We start from the raw sequence: 16,213 nt of genomic DNA, 5'->3' as shown, positions 1-16,213 counted from the left end.
TCAGTAATATTTGTATCTCCATTGATCTATATTCTTTAAGCAGGCTTTTCAAATGAGGATTTCTTTTTTAAAATGTGAGTCACATACTCCAACAATCCCTTGAGGTTGTTGACTTCCAAAGAGAAAACAACAGCATTGTAAAGAAAGAAAAATTGTTTAACATTTGAACCATGATATAAGGAAACTGAGCATGAGTTTAGAATACATATAAGAATAAATAGGGTAAGTTTCTGGTCCTTTGGATGATAAATAATATGCAAAATTTAATCTCTGATTAAAATATTATACTTTTCTCCAAATCTCTATTTCCATGAAAAGAAATTTTCCCTAAACACTTCTGGCCTTTCTGCTCCCCATGGAGGAGAGTGAGATACCTGATTGGAGAGTAAATGCCTTGAATGGTCTACACTTCTTAGTTAGTTAGTGCTAATCTAGCAAAGATTTTGAGCTAGTGAGTTGTTTTTCTCCCATCCTCTCCACTTGGATGAGTGGAGAAGAGCAGTGTGGATGAGTGTGCCTGCTTTGTTGACTCAAACCTTCTCTGCAGAAAGACTGTTCCAAGATCCAGACTGTGGGAAGTGGATTTGGCTCAAATGATAGGAGTGTCCGCCTGTACACACTGAAGTCTAGGGTTCAAACCCCGGACCTCCTGACCTGTGTGGTGAGCTGGCCCACATGCAGTGTCCATGCGTGCAAGGAGTGCCATGCCATGCAGGGGTGGCCCCCATGTAGGGGAGCCTCACGCACAAGAAGTGTGCCCCGTAAGGAGAGCCATCCCACGTGAAAAAAGTGCAGCCTACTCAGGGGTGGCACCACACACATGGAGAGCTGACGCAGCAAGATGACGCAACAAAAAGAGACATAGATTCCCCGTGCCGCTGACAAGCAGACACAGAATACACAGCGTATGGAAATAGACAGCAGACAATGGGGAGGAGTGGGGGAAGGGGAGAGAAAAAAAAATCAAAGATCTAGACTGAGAGGTGAGAGTTAAGTCTTTAAATATAGACTTGGTTAAGTTTATTCCTAAATATCTGATTCTTTCTGCTGCTATTATAAATGGAATTTTTTTTCCTGATTTCCTCATCAGTAGTGGACAGAAATTCTACTGATTTTCTTGTATATTTCTTGCACCTTAATCTTGTATCCTGCCACTTGGCTAAACTCATATATTAGCTTTGTTAGGGATTTTTTTTTTAGGATTTTCGAGATACAGGATCATATCATCAGCAAAAAGCGAGAGTTCTACTTCTTCCTTTCCTACTTGGGTGCATTTTATTTCTTTCTCTAGCCTAATTGCTATAGCTAAAACTTCGAGCACAATATTAAGTAACAGTCGTGACAGTAGGCATCCTTGTCTTGTTCCTGATCTAAGCAGAAAAGCTTTCAGTCTTACACAGTTGAGTACAAGCGAGCTGCAGGTTTTTATATATGCACTTGACCATACTGAGAAAGCTTCCTTCAATTCCTATCTTTTGCAGTGTTTTTATTAAGAAAGTATGCTGTATTTTGTCCAATGCCTTTTCTGTATCAATGGAGAGGTTCATGTGATTTTTCTCCTTCAATTTATTAATGTGGTTTTTAATACTAATTGATTTTCTTATGTTGAAAAACCCTTGCATACCTGGAATAAAACCCACTTGATCATGGTGTATAATTCTTTTAATGTGCTTTTGGCTTTGGTTTGCGAGTATTTTCTTGAGAATTTTTGCATCAATATTCACTATAGACATTGGTCTATAATTTTCTTTTTTTGTAGTATATTTATCTGGTTTTGGTATTAGGGAGATGCTGGCTTCATAGATGAATTTGGTAGCATTCTTTCCTGTTTAATTTTTTGAAAAGCCTGAGCAAGATTAGTATTAGATCATTGAATTACTGGTAGAATGCACTTGTGAAGTCATCTGGTCCTGGGTTTTTAACTGTTGGGAGGTTTTTTTGTTATTATTTTTGTAGCTTTTAAATTAAAGAAGCTTTAGATTACATAAATATTACAACAAAAGCATGGGGGATTCTCATATATCCATACTCCCTCTTTTCCCCATTAATGATATCTTTCATTAACTTGATACATTTGTTACAAATGATGAACACATATTGAAGCATTACTATTAATCATGGTCTATAGTTTACATGATGGTTTACACTTTGCACCATGCCATTTCATAGGCTGTAACAAAATGTATAATGGCCTGTATCTGTCATTGCAATGCCATGCAGACAATTCTGATGTTTTGGGAGGTTTTTGATGACTGTTTCTATCTCTTTACTTGTGATTGGGTTGTTAAGGTCTTCTATTCCTTCTAGGGTGAGTGTAGGTTGTGTGTTTCTAAGAATTTGTCCATTTCATCTACATTTTCTAGCTTTTTGGTATACAGTTGTTCATAGTATCCTTTTATGATCTCATTTCTGCAGGGTCAGTGGTAATACCCTCATCTCATTTCTGATTTTATTTGCATCTTCTCTCTTTTTTCATCAGTCTAGCTAAGGGTTTGTCAATTTTTTTTTATCTTCTTGAAGAATCAACTTTTGGTTTTGTTGAATCTATTTTTTTTTTGTTCCCAATTTCATTTATTTCTACTCTGGTCTTTATTATTTCTTTCCTTCAACTTGGTTTGAGATTAGTTTGCTGTTCTTTTTCTACTTCAGCAGTTCTTAACAAGGGGTTTGTGATCTTGAATTGAAATTTAAAAAAAATTATTCTTCTGGCAGTCAGTGGGATACTGCTGAAACATGAATAAGCGTAACCTCTGGAATGACCTCCTGACTCACTTTGATATCTCTTAGTCATAAAAACTCATTTGTATTAATATTTCCCCCTTTTGGTCAAGGTCTTTTTCCAGCTGCATTGCTAGTTGGTGTTTGGTAGTAATCCCTTGGTGCCAGGGAAGCTCATCCCTGGGAGTCATTTCCCATGTCCCATGTTGGGGGAGGAAGATAGTGCATTTATATACTAAGTCTGGCTTAGAGAGAGGCACTTAATCTTATTGAAATTCACTTGTATGTGATGCTTTTCTTTTCTTTTGCTGCTTTTATTCTGAATAGTATATGTCTTGGAGGAAGTCTATTCAGATTTATTCTGTTTGGGGTGCATTGTCCTTCTTAGATATTCATATTTTTGGCTTTCATAAGATTTGAGAAGTTTTTTTCCCAAATATTTCCTCCAATATTCTTTCTGCCTCTTTTACATTCTCTTTCCCTTCTGGGACACCAATAATGCATATGTTTGTATGTCTTATGTTGTCATTCAATTCCCTAAGACCCTGTTCCATTTTTTTCCATTCTTTTCTCTTTCTGTTCTCCTGTCTTTTCAAGTTCAGATGTTCTGTCCTGGATATCACTAATTTTGTCTTCCATCAATTAAAATCTGCTTTTATGTGCCTCTAATGTATGTTTTTTCTTTTTTTTCAATTTGTCTTTTTTTTAAAATGTTATCTAATGTATTTTTAATCTTATCCATTGTGTTTTTCATTCCCATAATCTCTGTTACTTTTCTTTGCTGGCTTTCAAATTGTTCTTTATGCTCACCCAGTATCTTCTTTTTTTTTTTTTTTTTTTTAAAGATTCATTTATTTATTTAATGTCCCCCCCTCCCCTGGTTGTCTGTTCTTGGTGTCTATTTGCTGTGTCTTGTTTCTTTGTCCGCTTCTGTTGTCGTCAGCGGCACGGGAAGTGTGGGCGGCGCCATTCCTCGGCAGGCTGCTCTTTCATTTCACGCTGGGCGGCTTTTCCTCACGGGCGCACTCCTTGCGCGTGGGGCTCCCCCACGCGGGGGACACCCTTGCGTGGCACTGCACTCCTTGCGCGCATCAGCACTGCACATGGCCAGTTCCACACGGGTCAAGGAGGCCCGGGGTTTGAACCGCGGACCTCCCATATGGTAGACGGACGCCCTAACCACTGGGCCAAAGTCCGTTTCCCCCAGTATCTTCTTAATATCCTTTATCTCTTTAATCATATTTCCCTTCAATTCTTTGAGTTGATTTAGTAATTTTGTGTGATTATCACTGATTAGTTGTCTTAAATCCTGTATCTTGTCTGGATATTTGGTTTGTTCCTTGGCTGGGCCTTATGTCTAGGCATCTGAATATGTTCGTGAATTTACTCTGATGGTCAATTTCTCTCTCTTGCTCAGTTTTTTGATTTTTGGTTCAACTTCTTCAGAGTCTTCAAAATTGCCCAACTTAAGTTATCAGAATTGGGCCAGGGACTCACTAATGGGGTGCAGATTTTCTTCCAGGATTTTGGGTTAAGAGAAACCTAAATGTAGTTTTTCTCTTGCAGAGTACCAGCCCATTAGCAGATGGCACTCATCAGCAAACCTTTCCGGGTAGGTGTTCTTTTCAACCTCCATTGCTGGTGTTTCTAGTCTGAGCAAAGCTGAGATTCAAAGCAGGCTTTGCTAGCCAAATTCACTGAAGAGAAACCACTTTTATCCCACTGTCATACCCTCCATTTTCCCAGGGAGGAAGACATCCGTTACCCTCTCCATTGGCTGCAGTGAGCCATGGAAGTTATCCAATCTGCACACCTTGAAGAGGGGGGTGGGGATGGATACCCTTTCTGGCTGCTATGGAATTTTAGTAAATCATAGTTGTGATTTCGGGTCCTCATCTCTGTCTCTCCCCCTCTTTGGGGTTGTGCAGCAATGTTCCTGTCTGCTGACTCCCAAGCAGCACCCTCATACAGCTTTTGGCCCTTTCTCCATTGTTTTTGTGAGAGAGCTATACCCTGCCTGCCTACCCTGATGCCATCTTTCCAGAACTTCCTCGCCTCAATAAAGCTTTTACTGGTAATAAAGGTAATGCTTATTTCTCCAACTGTGAACTAACTTGTCTGTTTATCACCTGGCTCTAGATTTGAGTAGGGAAAGAGAATGTTATTTGGGCTTCTCAAAGATTCTAAACAAAAAAGGAATGTTCTAGGACTAAATATAACTAATCTTTTTATACCAAAATTGCTCTGAAAATGTCACTGTACTTAATTTACAAGATTGTTGCAAAGATTAAACTATGAATTTAAAGAGGGTCACAAATATAAGATACTATACTAATATGATGTCATTTTTTGTTATACATTTGTTTTAATATAGGCCTTAGTATAAAATCAGCGATGCCGAGATGACAAAAAAGGTGAATTCAAATATCAAAGAATTATTGCAAATGTCACCTCACTAAATTTGTATTTCCCTTCATTGTATTAAAAAAAAAGATGTAAAGAAAATGGCTATTTTTAAAAACTGTGCTTTTAGAGCCCTAAGTGGAAAACACATAAATGTTACTAAAAATTCTATTGTGAAAGTACTACAAAAAGCTTAGAAAACACAGAAAAATTGGAAAAAATAACCACTTTGAATCACCTAATTAACACTTTGTATATTTCCACTGTCCTGTCTAGATTTTTTAAAAGGTCACTGTAAACTACTTTTACCAGTTTTCTTAATACAAATTCTCAAAGATATAATTTCATCAAATAAACATAACACACTATTATTCCCTACTGTGGAACATTTAGACTGTTTCTATTCCTTTGCAATTATAAATACTACTGCAATGTTGTGTTTACAGTAAGTTTTTTCTTTATTTAAAGTTTCTTAGGATAGACTGCTAGACATGGGTTAGTGCCAAAAGTAACATAAAGAATGCTTTCCTCACTCCATATTGGGTATTTATGTATGTTTTTTTAAAAATTAGTTTATTGAAATATATCACTCATACATAAACATACATAAACAACAAGTATATAATAGTAGTTGTGAACTTACAAAACAAACATATATAACATCATACAGGACTCTGATAACTCACCCCATGACCAATAACTTGCATTGTTGTTAAACTTTTTAAATGAATGATTAAAGAGCACTGTCAAAATATTTCTACTAACCAAAGTATTTTCTCCCAACCAACTTTATTATTATCTTTGTATCATTTTTATATGAACATACATAAACAATTAAGTATATAGTAAAAGTTGTGAACTTACAAAGCAAACATGCATAACGTCATACAGGGGTCCCACGCATCAACCCTCCACCAACACCTTGCATTGTCGTGAGATGTTTATTACAAATTACTAAAGAATATTGTCAAAATCTTACTACTAATCACAGTCTTTATCTTACATTTGGTGTGTTTTCCCCCCAACCCACCCTATTATTATTTTTAAATATATTTTTTTATGACAGAAGTTGTAAACTTATGAGACAATCATGCACATGTGCAGAATTCCCAAACAACACCCCTCCACCAACACACTACACTGTGGTGGAATATTTGCTACAGATAAGGTAATATTATCTGATTGTTACCATGTCCATAGTGTACATCTGGTTCACATTTTCCATGCTGTCTCAGGATCAACACAGTACATCTTTCGCATAGATGCAAGAATATTAATTATTACTGCTAGCCACAGTCCATAGGTCACTCCACCTCTATTATTCCCATGCTTCTCCATTCCCAACACCCTGCAGTAGTGACGTACATCTGCTCTAGCTCCCAAAGGACACTCCTGCATCTGTACCATCAGTCACAATTCTCATCCACCTCTTGGTTTACTGTGCTATTCAGTTACTAGATTATTCTCTAGCATTCTGTCAACTGGCATTTACATAACTAGACTACCATTTTCAGCCACATCCCCATTTATAAACTAGCTGTTACTCACTATGTGTTACCATCCACTCTATACATTTCCATGCTTTTACAGTAAAGCTAATGAAAACTTCAATATACATCAAATATCACTAGTCCATCTCAGTCCTCCTCTTATCTCCTTTAAGAATCTACCACCTACCACTAGGTCTTGAAGGTATTTTCCTACAATTTCTTCTAGAAGTTTTATGGCTCTTGCTTTTATTTTTAGGTTTTTGATACATTTTGAGTTAATTTTTGGATAAGGTGTGAGACAGGGGTCCTCTTTCCTTCTTTGGGCTATGGATATCCAGTTCTTTCAGCGCCATCTGTTGAATGGAACTGTTCTGCCTGAGCTGTGTGGGTTTGGCAGACTAGTCAAAAATCACTTGACCATATATGTGAGGGTCTGTTTCTGAACCATCACTTTGATTCCATTGGTCTGTGTGTCTGTCTTTATGCCAGTACCATGCTGTTTTTACCACTATAGCTAGGTAATATGATTTTAAGTCTGGAGTTGAGGGTTCGCTTTTCCTTTTCATGATGTTTCTGGCTATTAAGGACCCCTTACCCTTTTGATAATCATGTTCTCAATTTTTTAAAATGCTGGTACAACTTTTATTGGGATTGCATTGAATCTGTATATCAATTTGAGTAGAACGGACACTTTTTTTTAAAAGATTTATTTATTTTTATTTATTTCTCTCCCCTTCCCCTCTCAACCCCCCCACTGTCTGCTCTCTGTGTCCATTTGCTGTGTGTTCTTCTTTGTCCACTTCTGTTGTTGTCAGCAGCATGGGAATCTGTGTTTCTTTTTGTTGCATCATCTTGTTGTGTCAGCTCTCCCTGTGTGCGGCACCATTCCTGGGCAGGCTGAACTTTCTTTTCACGCTGGGCAGCTCTCCTTACGGTGTGCACTCCTTGCCTGTCGGACTCCCCTAAGCGGGGTCACCCTTGGGTGGCACGGCACTCCTTGTGCACATCAGCACTGAACACGGGCCAGCTCCACACGGGTCAAGGAGGCCTGGGGTTTGAACCGCGGACCTCCCATGTGGTAGACGGACGCCGTAAACACTGGGCCAAGTCCGCTTCCCAGAACTGACATCTTAATGATATTTAGTCTTCCAATCCATGAGCATGGAATGTTCTTATTATTATTATTTAGGCCTTTTTTGATTTCTTTTAACAATGAGTTGCAGTTTTCTGAATACAAGTACTTTACGTCGTTGGCTAAGTTTATTCTTGACTATCTGAATTTTATGTCATATTTTATTTTCACCACTCCTGGCACTTTGTTACTTTTATTGATATAATTTTCATTTCTAGACTCTCTTCTAGGCCTCTATCTCCTGTCTTTTCTTTTCAGGCTCTGGTACAACCTTTAGTATTTCCTGAAAATCTGGTCTCTTGCTTAGAAATTCTCTGTTTCTGTTTATCTGTGACTATTCTAATCTCGCCCTCATTTTTTGAAAGACAGTCTTGCTGGATATAAGGTTCTTGGCTAGAATTTTTTCTCTTGAAGTTATCTTAAATATATCAGACCATTGTCTTCTTGCCTCCATGGTTTCTGGTGAGAAACCAGCACTTAATGTTATTGGGTATCCCTTTTATGTTATGCATTGCTTTTCTCTTGCTGTTCTCGGAATTCTCTCTTTGTCTTTGGTATGTGACATTATGATGAGTATGTGATCTTGGAGTTCGTCTATTTAGATTTTTTCAGATAGGAATACATTGTGCTTCTTAGACACAGATATCTATGTCCTTCAATAGGGCTGGAAAATTTTTTTACCATTATTTCTTCAAATATTTCTTCTGCCCCTTTTCCCTTCTCTTCTCCTTCTGGGACACCCATGACACATATGTTTGCACACCTTTTGCTGTCATTTAGTTCCTTGAGACCTTGTTCAAGTTTTTCCATTCTTTCCTTCATCTGTTCTTTTGTATGTTCACTTTCAGAGGCCATTTCATCAAGCCCACCAATCCTTTCTCCTGCCTTTTCAAATCTGCTATGACATGATTCCAATGTTTTTTTACTTTCATTTATTGTATCTTTCATTCCCATAAGATCTGCTATTTTTCTATGTATGCTTTCAAGTTCTTCTTTGTGCTCATCCAGGGTCCTTTTAATAACCTTAATCTCTATCCATCTCACTGGATTTATTAAGATTTTTTTTAACATCTATGATGAGTTGTCTCAAATCCTTTATGTCATCTGGAGGCTTATCTTGTTCCTTTAACTGGGCCAGAGCTTCCTGTTTCTTGGGGTGGACTTTAATTTTTTGTTGGTGTCTTGGCATATGGATTACTACAGTATTTATTCTGGGTGCCAATTTTTCTTTTATAGATTAGGGCTTCCTGCCCTTTCTCCCTTGCTGGTTGGGCAGTAGGAGCCAAGGTTGAAATTGGTGCTATAAGCTGTGGAGGCTCAAGCTTCCCTTATTGCACCAGGAACCAATGAAGCTTCTCCCAGCTTTATCCTGTGCCAGGGGTAGGGACAGAGTCACAGCTGTGTGGAATAATCCAAGTTGTGCAGCCCTAGACTGTAGTTGCCCAGACAGACTGATAAAGCTTCATGCCTCTTTCTCCCCTGCCTGGGGCAGGGATAGAGCTGCAGGGGTGGGCAACAATCTATGCAGTACAGGTCCAAGATGACTGCAGTTTCCCCAGTAGACTTCTGATTTTCAGTCTGTGCCAGGCAAAGTTACCTGTAGTTACCTGGATAGATTTGCCAGCCTCCTCCCTGCCAGAGGCAGGGCTGAAGCCTAGCGTAGGGCTGCAGGCCGATCTGGGTGAAAGTAACAGGTTCCTACTGTCACTGTGATTTTTGGTCCTGGCTTTCCCTCAGGCTGGGGGTGGAGTCAAAATGGCTGCCACCAGCCTCTTTCTGACTTGGGCAGATTCACACTCCAGCTATTCCCAGGGTTATATCTTAGCCAGCAGAGTCTACCAATCAGTAGCTGAAACCAGCAACCAACTGTCTCCTCCTCCCATTTTTGGAAAATGGAGCTTCCAATTCCAGCCACAGAATAGCTTCTGGGGCAGCTTGTGCCACCGGAGTAGGATAATCACTGGCCTCTGTGGCTTGGCCAATAATTTCCCAGAGAGCCTGGTGCAGGTCCCTGCAGCTTCCTCCTTGCTGGAGGTGGCACTGGGGCCTAGGCTAAAGCTGCAGTCTGATCTGGATGGAAAGAAGCTTGGCCCCAGAAGTACTGTGATTTTCAGTCCACCCTGCTTCCCCTTGTGCCAGGTGCAGAGTTAAAATGGTGGCTACCGGCCTCTGTTTGTCTTGGACAGGCTCAAACTTCAGCTGTTCTCAGGATTATACTTTAGCCCATTGAAATAACTCATCAGTAGCTGAAACTGGTACCCAACTGTCTCTTCCTCCCCTGTTTTGGGGAAGTAGAGCTTTCAATTCCAGCCACGGAACAGCTCCTGAGGCAGCTTGTGCCTCCAGTGGAGGATGAGCAACGGCCTCTGTGGCTTGGAGCATCTACTTACTAGTCTTCTCTGCAGACTGGCAGTCTCCTCCTTCTATTCCTTCAAATATGTTGCAAGATGCTCTTCTGGTTGCCTGGAGCCCCCAAACAGGTGCTTCAGCTAGCCCCAGATAGCTCTGGGTGTTTACTAACTCCCCTGTAGCAGGAGCTGATTCGAGGAGCTCCTTACTCCGCTATCTTGCTGGTCCCCCCTATATATGTATTTTTAATTGATCATTTACCTTTTGGAGATTTACATATTTTGGGGGGGGGACAAACATGAAATCATTTTGTACAGAACGAAATTTTTCTTAAAAGATTTATTTATTTATTCATTTCCTGCCCCTTCCCCACCTCCCACCATGCTGTTTTTGCTGTCTGTGTTGTCTTCTCATTTTTTTTCCTCTAGATTCACCAGGATTCAATCCTGGAGACCTCTGCTAGGGAGAGAGGTTCCCTGTCAATTCCACCACCTCATTTCATGTTTTCTGCTGTGCTTCACCTTCACTCTCCCCTTGTTTCTCTTTTGATGCATCATCATCTTGCTGTGTCAATCACTTGTGTGGGGCACTGGCTCACCACGTGGGCACTCATGCAGTCACTGGCTTGCCATGCAGGCATGCTTTCTCTTCTTTTTTACCAGGAGGCCCCAGGGATTGAACCCCCGTCCTCCTATATGATAGGCGGAAGCTCTATCACTTGAGCCACATCTGCTTCCCAGAACAAAATATTAATTGGCTTTTCTTTTAATGACAGCTGACAATATTTTCCTCTGTGCATTGCGTGTTAAATTTTTCCCCTTCTTCTGGCTATTGTGAATAATGCTGAGATGAACACATTCCTGCACAAGCATCTACTTAAGTCCTTTTTAAATTCTTTTTAACATATATACCTAGGAATGGAATTGCTGAATCATATGGGAGCTCTGTGTATAACATTTTTTGTTTTTTATTTTTTCAAAGATTTACTTTTTCTTTCTCTTCCCCCTGCCCCCCGCCCCCCGCACTTGTTTGCCGTGTGTCCATTCACTGTGTGTTCTTCTCTGTCCGCTTGCATTCTTGCCAGCAGCACTGGGAATCTGTGTCTCTTTTTGTTGTGTCATCTTGCCGTGTCAGCTCTCTGTGTGTGTGGCACAATTCCCAGGCAGGCTGCGTTTTTTTCACACAGCGCAGCTCTCCTTACAGGGCACACTCCTTGCACGTGGGTTCCCCTATGTGAGGGACACCCCTGCGTGGCATGGCACTGCTTGCGCGCATCAGCACTGCATGTGGGCCAACTCACACGGGTCAGGAGGCCTTGGGTTTGAACCCTGGACTTCCCATGTGGTAGGCACCACATGGGATAGGCAAATGCTCTATCAGTTGAGCCAAATCCACTTTCCTGTTTTTTAAATAAACAAGAGAAATTTATTTTCTAACAGTTCTGGAGCTCAGAAGTCCAAAACAAATATCACAAAGCTGAAAGCAAGATGGTGGCACGGCCACACTACACTGGAAGACTTAAGGGGAGAATCCTTCCTTGCCTCTTGCAGCCTCTGGTGGCCTCCGTATTCTTTGACTTGTGGCTGCATCATTGTAATCTCTGCCTCATGCCTCATGGTTACACTGCCATCTTCCAACTCTATCTTTAGCTTTTGGAGGAACTGCCAAATTGTTTTCCATAGTGGCTATACAATTTCATATTCCAGCAGTATTCTATTTCAATAATTTCTCCAAATCCTTCTCAACCCTAGTTATTTTCGAATTTATTTTTTTAGTTAGCCATCCTAATAGGTACAAAATACTATCTCATGGTTTTGATTTGGACTTCCATAACACGTATTTTTATGTTTCCAGATATAGAGAACTCTAAAAATGATTATTTTGTTATTGCATCACTTTTTTTCCTATCTGGTAATAACATCAATTTTTTGGTGCATCACTTTGCGCGCAAGGGCCCACACCTCTCACACATCTGGGATGCCTTTCTTTTCTTTTCTTTTTTTTTTAAGGATTTATTTTATTTATTTCTCTCCCTCTCCCCCCACCCCCACCAGTTGTCTGCTCTCTGTGTCCATTCGCTGTGTGTTCTTCTGTGTCCACTTGTATTCTTGTCAGCGGCACTGGGAAACTGCGTCTCTTTTTTGTTGTTGTTGCGTCATCTTGCTGCGTTGGCTCTCCATGTGTGTGGATCCACTCCTCAGCAGGCTGCACTTTTTTCACGCAGGACGGCTCTCCTTATGGGCGTACTTCTTGCGTGTGGGGCTACCCTATGCGGGGGACACTCCGTGTGGCATGGCACTCCTTGTGCATATCAGCACTGTGCGTGGGCCAGCTCCACATGGGTCAGGAGGCCCTGGGTCTGAATATTGGACCTCCCATGTGGTAGGTGGATGCTCTATCAAATGAGCCAAATCTGCTTCCCTCTTTTTCCTTTTTTTACCAGAAGTCCTGGAATCAAACCTCCATATGATAAACAGTAGCTCAAGGTGGACTTGGACCAGTGGTTAGGGCATCCATCTACCACATGGGAGGTCCACAGTTCAAACCCCGCGCCTCCTTGACCCATGTGGAGCTGGCCCATGCGCAGTGCTGATGTGTGCAAGGAGTGCCATGCCACGCAGGGGTGTCCCCATGTAGGGGAGCCCCACGTGCAAGGAGTGCGCCCCGTAAGGAGAGCCACCCAGTGCGAAAGAAAGTGCAGCCTGTCCAGGAATGGCACTGCACACACAGAGAACTGACACAACAAGATGACGCAACAAAAAGAAACACAGATTCCCGTGCCACTGACAACAACAGAAGCGGACAAAGAAGACAGAACAAACAGACACAGAGAACAGACAACCGGGGGTTGAGGGGGTGGGGAAGGGGAGAGAAATAAATAAATAAATCTTTAAAACAAAACAAAAAAAAACAGTAACTCAAATGCTTGAGCCACAGCTGCTTCCCTATTGAGTCACTTTTAAAAAATAAATTTTATTTTATTTTATTCATATATAGATGGAATATAACATAGTTTATCAAACAGCTGGATGTCTAGGAAAAGGTTTAATTTTTTCTTAAACTTTTTTAAAAAAAGATTTATTTATTTATTTATTTATCTCCCCTCCCCCCACCCCAGTTGTCTGTTCTCTGTGTCTATTTGCTGCGTCATCTTCTTTGTCCGCTTCTGTTGTTGTCAGTGGCATGGGAATCTGTGTTTCTTTTTGTTGCGTTATCTTGTTGTGTCAGCTCTCTGTGTGGGCAACGCCATTCCTAGGCAGGCTGCACTTTCTTTCGCACTGGGTGGCTCTCCTTACGGGGCGCACTCCTTGCGCGTGGGGCTCCCCTAAGCAGGGACACCCCTGCACGGCACGGCATTCCTTGCACGCATCAGCACTGCGCATGGGCCAGCTCCACACGGGTCAAGGAGGCCCAGGGTTTGAACCGCAGACCTCCCATGTGGTAGATGGATGCCCTAACCACTGGGCCAAGTCTGCCGCCCTACTTAAACTTCTAAATTTTTTTTAACAAATCAATTTTATCGATACATATTAATAAGGCATAAATCTATGCAAAGTGTACAATCAATGGTATCTGGTATAATCACATAGTTGTGCATTCATCAGTTCCATCGTTTTTAGAGCATTTTCATTATTTCAATAATAATAATAAAAAACAGACAAAACACATCACCTCTCAATCTGTTTCCCTTGCTATTCTGTTTCTTTCTCTCTAGTTTATTTGTATTTATGTTTTGTAAAAACAGTCTAATATATGCAATATTACCCGTATATGTGTTTTATATGAGATTTTACTATGTTACACAGTCCCATGCTACATTAATTTTCATTTTATTGCATTAAGATCAAAGAACACAATCTTCAAATTTGATTTTTTAAATGTATTGAGGCTTCCTTTGTGACCTGGGACATGAATAACTTTTTTTTTTTTTTTTGGTGAAGTTTTGGTGAAGAAAATACATTTTTTCTTATGTTCAAAGATCTGTAGAGCTATGAGATCAAATTGTTAAATATATCTTCATAGTGTCTTTATCCTCGCTTATTTTATTGTCTGGTTATTCTAATCTTGTTATTATTTTATTTTTTTTCATTAGAGAAGTTGTAGATTTAAAGAAAAATCATGCATAAAATAATTCCATTACAACACTTTGCATCGGTGCTGCAATCAAGGAAAGATCATTTTTATAATTCTACAATTAACTATAGTCCATGATTTATTCCAGGATTCAAGTGCTATACAGTCCCTTGGATATTTATTGTTACTTTTATTTATATTTTAGTAATATATATACAACACAAAATTTCCCCTTTTAACCACATTCAAATACATATTTCAATGCTGTTAATTATGTTCCCAATTTTGTGCCACCATCACCACCATCACCAAAACATTTACATTATCCCAAATAGAAACTCTATACAATTTAAGAAATAACCACCCATCTCCTATTTCCACCTAAGCCCCTGCAACCTGTTATTGTAGTTTCTGCTTCTATAATTTGCATATTTTAATTATTTGAGATATCTGCCCTATTGTCTCAGGCTTATTTCAGTCAACATGATGTCTTTAAGGTTCATCCATGCTATTGCATGTGTCAGAACTTCATATCTTTTTATTGCTAAGGAATATTCCATTGTGTGTTATACCACATTTTATCCATTCATCAGTGTTTTAATCAGTCACTGGTTGATGGACACTTGGGTTGCTACCATTTTTTGGCAACTGTAAATAATGCCACTATGATAATTGGTGTAAAAATACTTGTTCAGTCCTTGATTTCAACTCTTCTGGGTAAATACCTAGAAGTGGGATTGCCAAACCACATGATAATTCTGTATTTAACTTTCTGAGGAATGGCTAAACTGTCTTCCACAGCAGCTGCACCATGTCACATTCCCACCAGCAATGAATGAGTCTTCCTATTACTTCACGTACTCTCCAACAATTGTAATTTTCTGTTTCCTTAATAGTACTATTCTACTGAGTGAGAAATGGTTTCTCATTGTGGTTCTAAATTGTATTATCTTGATGGCTAATGATGCTGAGCATATTTTCATGTGCTTTTGGTCATTTGCATATCTTCATTGGAGAGATGGCTATTCATCTCTCCATTTTTTTGCCCATTTTATATTTGGGTTGTTGGTCTTTATTCTGTTAAGTTGAAGGATTTCTTCATATATCCTGGTATTAAACCTTTACTGAATATGTGGTTTCCAAATATTTTCTCCCACTGTGAGGTTGTTATTTTACTTTCATGATAAAGTCCATTGAGGCACAAAAGTTTTTAATTTTAATGAGATCCCATATGCCTATTTTTTCTTGTTTGTGCTTCGTATGTAAAGTCTAAGAAACAATTGCCTAAAACTAGGATGCTTCCCTATGGTTTCTTATAATAGTTTGATAGTTTTAACTCTTATATTTAGAATCTTGATCCATTTGACTAGTGATTGTAATACATTTACATATAAACTAAGTGTCAGCAATGCAAGATATTCTTTTGCCATTTTGCTATTTTGTTTTTGCAAGTCTTATACCTTTTTTTGACCCTCAATTCTTCTGTTAATACCTACTTTCATATTTACTTAATTTTTATATTGTGCCATTCTGAGTCCCTTCTCATTTTTCTCAAGATAAATTTTCCAAATATTTTCTTTGTGGTTACTGTGGGGTCAAATTTAACAACCTAAATATATAACAATCATTTCTGATTTGATACCAACTTGACTTCAATAACATACACATACTGTTTCTATACCCATCCTTCCTTTCCCCCGCCTTTTTTTGTACTTGTTACAAATTATGTTTTTGTATAGTCTATGTCCAAATCCACAGATAAATCATTACTTTATATGCATTTGCATTTTAGCACTTGTAGGAAGTAATAAGTGGAGTGAGTTGCACACCAAAGAATACTACTGGTATTTAAATTACCCAAAAAAGTTACCTTTATTGAAGGTCTTTATTCTTTATGCCACTGTGAACTACTGTCTAGTATCCTTTCCTTTCAGTCAGAAAAACTCCCTTTAGCATTGCTTGTAGGGCAAGTCTAGTGGTGATGAACTTCCTCAGCTTTTGTTTATCTGGGAAATGTCTTAAATCTTTTCCTCATTTTTGAGAAGTT

General features: G+C 39.4%; 1 protein-coding gene across 13 annotated transcripts in view; it reads right to left on the bottom strand.

Moving 5' to 3' along the window:
* Positions 1–16,213, bottom strand: part of HYCC2 (hyccin PI4KA lipid kinase complex subunit 2) — a 128,628-nt gene that overhangs the window by 12,992 nt on the left and 99,423 nt on the right. The window lies entirely within an intron of this gene.

This window comes from Dasypus novemcinctus, chromosome 7 (genome assembly GCF_030445035.2).
Source record: "Dasypus novemcinctus isolate mDasNov1 chromosome 7, mDasNov1.1.hap2, whole genome shotgun sequence".
NCBI classification, from domain to species: Eukaryota; Metazoa; Chordata; class Mammalia; order Cingulata; family Dasypodidae; genus Dasypus; species Dasypus novemcinctus.
Note: the sequence above shows the minus strand (reverse complement) of the source record. Positions and strands in the feature narration are given on the sequence as shown.